Source organism: Camelina sativa, chromosome 20 (genome assembly GCF_000633955.1).
Source record: "Camelina sativa cultivar DH55 chromosome 20, Cs, whole genome shotgun sequence".
NCBI classification, from domain to species: Eukaryota; Viridiplantae; Streptophyta; class Magnoliopsida; order Brassicales; family Brassicaceae; genus Camelina; species Camelina sativa.
The window spans coordinates 25,463,006-25,470,858 of NC_025704.1; positions in this window are offsets into that span (position 1 = coordinate 25,463,006).

Consider the following 7,853-nt stretch of genomic DNA (forward strand, 5'->3'; position numbering starts at 1 on the left):
TTTAAATCAGTGAAAATTATAAAATAAAAACATATATAAAGATATAAAGACATTATCATCAAATAACTGAAGATTAATTTCTATATAATTATAATCTATTTCGAATTATTTTATGTTTTATCATATGCATTACAAAAATACATGTGTTGAAATTATAAAATCAAACATAAAAAATATTAATAATATTCTTAAATGAATTTTTAAAATGATTTTAAAAATGATACATATTAATATTTGAAAATTTTTAATCCAAAAGAAATTTTATCATTAGACATTCAGTTTAGTAATCACATTTAAGTATCTATTTCATCATAAAACTATAATTCACTTCTTCATGGATTAGAGTTAAAAAAAAAAAAAATTTCAAAACAATATGAGCATCATATGAGATATATGTAGATTGGTTAGTATTTTAAATTTAACAATAAAAATAATCAGTAAAAAAATCAGTTAACATCCACAAAAATTTTGTACATCCAAAAATATCCTAAATATTATTCTTCTATATGTCATAATTTCATAAGTAATACTTTTGTCAATTTTCATCAACTAACTAAAAATTCATTCCTACAAACTCATTTTTTCTATTTTTTTTTCAGGTTTCTCATATTACTACATACATTAAAATCTTTAAAATAAAACATGTAAAACTATACTAATACATATCATGTGTTGAATTTTTCCTTTTAAGTTCATTATTCTTTTAAGGTTTGTTTGCTAACTTACAATAAAAATATTTATATTACAACGATTAATACAATTTATATCTGACTAAATTATGTTAAATAACTTATGTTATTCTTTTTAACTTTGTTATTCCTTATTTATTGATTAATATATATGCCTAATTAATTTTGTTTTTGTTTACACATGTCAAATTTTAGTGAGAACACATGTATAATATAATTAGCATACAATGGAAAATATATTGATTTTGTTAGTTTTCTTTTTTGATTTAGAAAAATAATTGTTTTAAAAATATAAACATGTAAAATTCTGTAAATATTATTAGCTACCTTACTGCGTTTATATAAATAAAAAATTGGACACGTGTCAACATCTAATCAATATATTTGATATGTGTTACGATCTTGTTAATGAGTAATTTGATATCAAGCTTTATATAATAAGATGATTCTATTCCTTTTTTTGGCTGAATTTCTGTTATTTTCACAGTTTTGGTTTCCATCTGTAGTGCTTATGTTCTGTAGTGCTTATGTTTGAATATTCTAATTGAGTTTGATACATTGGAATGAGGTCTACCTCTCTCTATATATATGACAAAGATATGAGAGAATACATATCTTTATATTTAAATTCTTTTTGGGAAAATCATATTTTAAACCTTCAAAGTGTAACTGAGTAGCACTTTAAACCTCGAGAGAACTTCACTAACAATATAAACCTTTAAAATGATTTTACTAACACTTTGAACCTTCAAAATGATTTTACTAACACTTTAAACCTTAATACTAACTTTCATGTTTGTACTGCCATAAAAAATAACGGAATAATAATATTCGTCAACGCGAAATAGTTAAACTATGTTGGTTTAATTTAAATTTTAATTAGTTTTAGTTTTTTAAAGTAAATTAAAAGAGAAAAGGATAAATTTGTATTCATCTTCATTGTAGACAAAACTTTTACAACGTCACTCTTCATATTATTAATCTTTTTAATAAATGCATTTCTTCTGGATTCTGATTAAATCGATTGACTTTTCATTGGAAACCAATGAATCTTCTAAATATGTTGACGTCTTCAATTTTACATTTATCAAATGTTTTTAACCTTACCTCTGATTCTTCATTTTTTTTGCTTTGATATATATTTTTGTTTTTTAATTTTTATCAACCGTAATAAATAATTAAATTAAATTAAATTAAATAAATTAAACAAATATTTAAATCAAACTAGCATAGTTTAACTATTTTACGTTGACGGATATTACTGTTCGGTCATATTTAATAGCGGTGCAAACAAAAATGTTAGTTTTAAAGTTTAAAGCGTTAGTAAAATTATTTTAAATGTTTATAGTGTTATTGAAATAATCTCAAGGTTTAAAGTGCTACTCAGTGACACTTTGAAGGTTTAAAATGTGATTTTTCCAATTCTTTTTCTTTTAAGATTAGGCCAATGAATTCAATATGTAGGATTGCTTTTGTATAAGTTTAATTATTTTAGAATTTTTAGGATTTTCTTTTGGATAACTACGTGTATCTTTATTGTAAAATTATCTGTATGTTTTTGAATTATGGATTTTTTTTTGTTTGGACGATTCCTTTTTCTTTAAAATTACAAAATTGTAGAATTTACAACATAATAATAACATTTATTATTATTTTAATAATCTTATTATTTTAATAATCTACAACATAATAAGATTTTGACACATGTCGCGATCTTATGAATTAGTAACTTTTGAAACTTTATATAATAAGATAGAAATTTAATCTAATAATTCAATAGTATTAGAAATATATATATATATATATATATATATATATATATATGTTATTTAGAGTATACACTCAAGAGAGCCTTTTAACCGATGCAAATGCTCTTATCCGTTATTGTCTAGCTTGCGTACATGTACAAGCGTCGGCCTCAAATTTCACAGATTACCAGAAGAATCTAAGTTAAAAGCTAGAAAGTAAGAACACATTTTCTTGTTGATTTAGAAAACTTCTCAAAAACTAAATCTCTCTCAAGTCATATGAAACACCTCTTCATAGACCTCTTTATTTAGATTGAGTTAGACAACTCCTAATTCTAATAAGCTCCTCCTTATCTTGCTCTTGTTTGTGTGTCTTTATCTCTTATCTCCTTAAGCAACTTCCTAAAGAGATAACTTCTAACACAAGTTGGAATTATCCAACATTCTCCCCCATAATTCGAACATGAACTCCGGGAAGCTTGATCTCTTCAACTCCGAGTAAAATCCTCATTTCCTTGAATTTGATTCGTCCTAAGGGCTTTGTAAGTATGTCAGCTTTCTGCTCCTCTCCTGGCACATGTTCGACCTAAATTTGCTGGTTCTCTACACACTCTCGAATAAAGTGGTACTTGGCAAGCATATGCTTCATTCTCCCATGAAATATTGGGTTCTTGGTAAGAGCTATGGCTGCTTTGTTGTTGACTCTAGGCAGGACCTTCTCTCCTTTCAAGCTTAGTATCTCACTCAACAATTTTGTAAGCCATATAGCTTGTTTGACAGCTTCCGTAGCAGCCATGAACTCTGCTTCGCACGACGACAGTGCCACAGTCAGTTGTTTTTGTGTTGTCCAAGTAATAGGCGATGAACCATAATAGAAAACATGACCTGTGGTGCTTCTTCCATCGTCGACGTCGATGTTGTGACTATTGTCATTGTATCCAGTGATCCTTCTTGATCCATCCTTCTTGAAGATGAAACCAAACCCTGTAGTTCCTCTCAAATATCTTAGAACATGCTTGATTACTTTCCCGTGAGACACACTCGGACTCTGGATATTACGGCTAAGAACCCCAACAGAAAAAGACAAGTCCGGTCTCGGTCTCGTGTGGAGGAGGTATCTCAAACAACCTATGATTCTTATATACATTGTAGCATCGATTTCCTTTTCCTGTTCTGCTTTTGACAAATTCAGACTAGAGTCCATCGGTTCATGAGTTGAATTGCAGGAACCCATCCCTGCATCAACAAGAATTCCTTGAGCATATGCTTCCTGTTTGATCCTGATTCCATCTGCTCCTTGAATAACTTCTATGCCAAGATAATATGTTAATTTTCCAAGATCCGACATCTCAAACCTCCTCGACATGTCTTCTTTAAACCGTTTGATTATCTTGATAGAAGTTCCTGTTACAAACAAATCATCAACGTAGATAGCCACAATCAAGAACTCCTTCTCCTCTCTCTTACGGTACACTGTCGGCTCCTTCACACACTTATTGAAGTTTATTTCCTTTAGAACTTGATCAAGCTTAGTATTCCAGGCTATAGGGGCTTGAGGGAGACCATACAAAGCCTTATAAAGTCTATACACTCGATCTTCTTCTCCTTTCTTCTCAAAACCTTCAGGTTGAGTAACATAGACCAACTCCTTTAACTCATCATTGAGAAAAGCTGTCTTCAAGTGTAAATTGGTGAATCTTCCAACCTCTTGTTGCTGTGAGTGCTATTAGAAGGCGTATAGTTTCAATTCTTGCTACCGGAACAAATACCTCATCGAAATCTATACCTTGTTGTTGCACATATCCTTTTGCAACAAGTATCGCCTTATACTTATTCACTGAACCATCAGCTTTTTTCTTAACTTTGTAGACCCATCTAACTCCTATGGGTTTAACACCAACTGGTTTGTCTACAAGCTCCCATGTATTGTTCCTTGTAATCGAATCTACTTCAGCCTTCATAGCATTGATCCACTCTTTTATTTTTCCAGCTTCAAGATAGTTCTCTAGTTCTCCATCTATTGTTAGAAATAGTCTGCAACTTTCTTGTTCTGCAAATAAAACATAGTTGTTAAGGTAAGTCGGTTTTGTAATCACACGACCAGACCTTGTTACCACTGGTTGGTTTCCGTCTTGTTGATCCTCAACTTGATTCTCATCATTCACAACATTGTTTCCTTTGTTTTCTTCTTCTTCTTGGTTATCATGGTTTATAGCTTCTTGGTCTGCATCTTGCTGATCATTATTTTAATCGTTACCATGTCCACCACCATCTTCGATAAAACCTTCTTCAAAAAGCTTAAACATAACAGGTTCACCATCTGACTTGTTTGTCGTCAATGCCAGTCCCAAGCCTTACTCTCGTCAAAAATCACGTCTCTATTGACAACTACTTTCTTAGCAATCGGATCATTGAGTCTATAAGCCTTAGAACAAGGTTATGTGCCAAGATAGATCACCTTCCCTGATCTATCATCTAGCTTTTTCAACTGTGGTCCATTGATCTTTGCATACACGACACAACCAAACACTCTCAAGTGTTCAATGTTTGGTTTCTTGGACATGAAACACTCATACGGAGTCTGACCATTCAATGCTTTTGTGGGAACTCGATTGATGAGGTAATTCGAATGACGTATAGCTTCTCCCCACATATCTTTCAGAACCATCATCGTTTTCATCAAGCTTCTCGTCATCTCCATCAAAGTGTGGTTTCTTCTCTCGACAACACTGTTTTGTTGTGGTGTATACGGCGCAGTTAGGTGTCTAGTAATGCCATTCTCTTCACATAACCGATTGAACTCAGCTGAGGTAAACTCTCTTCCTCTATCGGTTCAAAACGTTTTGATGGCTAACCCACTTTTTTTTTTCAACAAAGTCTTTGAATCGTTTAAAGCGATCAAATGCTTCACTCTTTTCCCTTTGTAGCATCGTCCACATGTACCTAGAGAAATCATCAATTAGGACAAAAACATAACGATTGTTAGCCGGTGTTGGTGGTGAGATCAGACAACACAAGTCGCCATGTACCAATTCCAAAGCTTGTGATGCACGAAAACTTGTTTTAGCCGGGAATGAACCTCTTGTTTGCTTCCCAGCTAAACACACCTCACACATATCCTTCTCATGGATCATGTGTGGCATTCCTACAACCATATCCTTTCGAACCATGTTATTCATGACATTAAAACTCACATGCCCCAACCTAGCATGTCAACACCAAGTGGTCTCATCACTCTTGAGCTGCAAACACATTGGAAGGCTTATTTCGATTGGCGTTTTGTAAAGACGGTTTGACGACCTAGTGACTCTTAGAAGCAACCTCCCACACGGGTCAAGAAGTGTCAAAAAGTCTCCTTTCATATTCAATTCACACCCTCCTTCAGTTGCTTGTCCAAGGCTCAATATGTTGTGTTTAAGATCGGGTATGTAGTAAATTTATTTGAGTGCTATTACTTCTCCAGTCTTGCAAACAAAGTTAATAGCTCCCTTCCCAACAATATCAAAGTATCAGCCATCACCAAACATGACGTTACCTTTATTCCTCTCGTCCAAACTGCAAAAGAATTCCTTGTTTCCTAACATGTGATTACTCGCTCCATTGTCCAAATACCAAACACTTGCATTGCCTTTGTTGATATCTTCTTCGGGATCACCTTGTCTTCATTTAAGAACACAACTTCATGCATATGCATTGCATCAGCTTCGTGTGTTTCATTCAAATTCGATTCTTGATTCTGATTATGATTTTGTATCGGCTTGGTCGTGCATGTCGTCGCATAGTGTCCTGGCTTATCGCATCTCCAACATATCACTTTGGATAGATCCTTCTTAGGTTGTTTTTGGTTATCTTCTGTGGTTTCTCCTTCTTGGTTTTGGCCATTGAATCTCCCTCGACCCCTGCCTCTACCGTAGCCTCCTCTACCGTAGCTGCCTCTACCTCTAGATCCTCCTCGGAAACCACCTGATAACTCTCTAATTTACATGTTTTTAGCATCCTTTTTTGTCCATATTTTGCATTGTTCATACCCTTAACTTAGCATTTTTAGGTCATTAATTATAGGAATTCACTTTTAGGCCATTTAGGGTGTTGCATTTATGCATTTGCATGTTTTGGATGAAAACAGGTGCTTAAGAGCCTAAAATAGGGAAAAACAAGGACAAACCCGAGCATGCACCCGAAGGAGCCATCGAGCTGGAAGAACAAGTCCGAACCCCAACACGATCGAGGAGGATCCAAGAGCAGGAAGAACAACCCAAAGATCTACCCGAGGAATAACCCGACTTCATCCTCGTGTGCCCCATCGAGTAGACCATCGGGCAGGTCTGGAAAGCTAGGTCAAAGGGGTTTCCATATATAAACCCCTCCTCTCCTTCCTTGCAAACGAGCACGCCACATACCCTCAAACTAGAGAGCGAGAGCTTCTGTGAGAGAACTGAACGACTCAAAACACTTTTCTCTTTTCTTTTAGATATTTCATAGCTCTTTATCATTTTCTTTAGATTTATATCTTGTATTCTTTCTACTCTACTCTAGCGTTTATTATAATGCAATTTTCGTTCATATTTGTTGTTATGTTTCTTGCTATGATTTCTGAGTAGTGTAGTAAAGTTTCTAGGGATGGGATAGATGATTTTGTGTTCTTGATCGGTTAGGATGTCTTAGTTGATTGTATTTGTTTAAAATATTTCCTTCTAGTTTGGTGTTCGTAATGCTGTCAACAAACCGAGAGGGTGAGATTAGATCTAAGGTGTTTTACCACCGAGAGGTGTAGATGAGATGCTTGAATCAACCAATGCTAGAGGTTTACTCACTTAGCCTAAGAGATTAGATGAGTAAGGGGTTTACTGACAATAATGAATCGGATCTTAATGCCTGCTTGGTCATGTTTCTCCAACAAGAGTTGGGTAGGGAAGTGATTCAAGGTTGATTGTTTCTATCACGAGAGTGTTTTAACAAGATTTTAGAGATTCATTGTCTAGGAAATATTTGCTTGAGGCATGTAAGACATCTGTACTGGTTAGGAAGACTTAGGATTCGATTACCTCATCCTTGAAGCTTTCATATTTTAATTTCTTGCATTTTCATACCTTACTCGATCTCTTACCCGATCAGGTACACGATAACCTGCATCGAGTAACCCCTCGAGCTGTTCATACCATCTTTGCATACTCGATCATCCCACCGATCTTGTATTCGAATGCTTGCATCGTGTGTTTAGGTCGTGTGGTTTCTTTGCTTATATTCTTTTCTGTTATTTATTTTAGGACTGTTAGATAAAACCCCTATCTGCTTGGCTTGACTTGCATTGTTCTGATTGCATCCTTCCTGCTAGCATAAACAACCATTTGGATTGATAACCCTTTGTACTACAACTGCATAGGGAATTGATACCCTGGTCAAAAACCTGTTTATC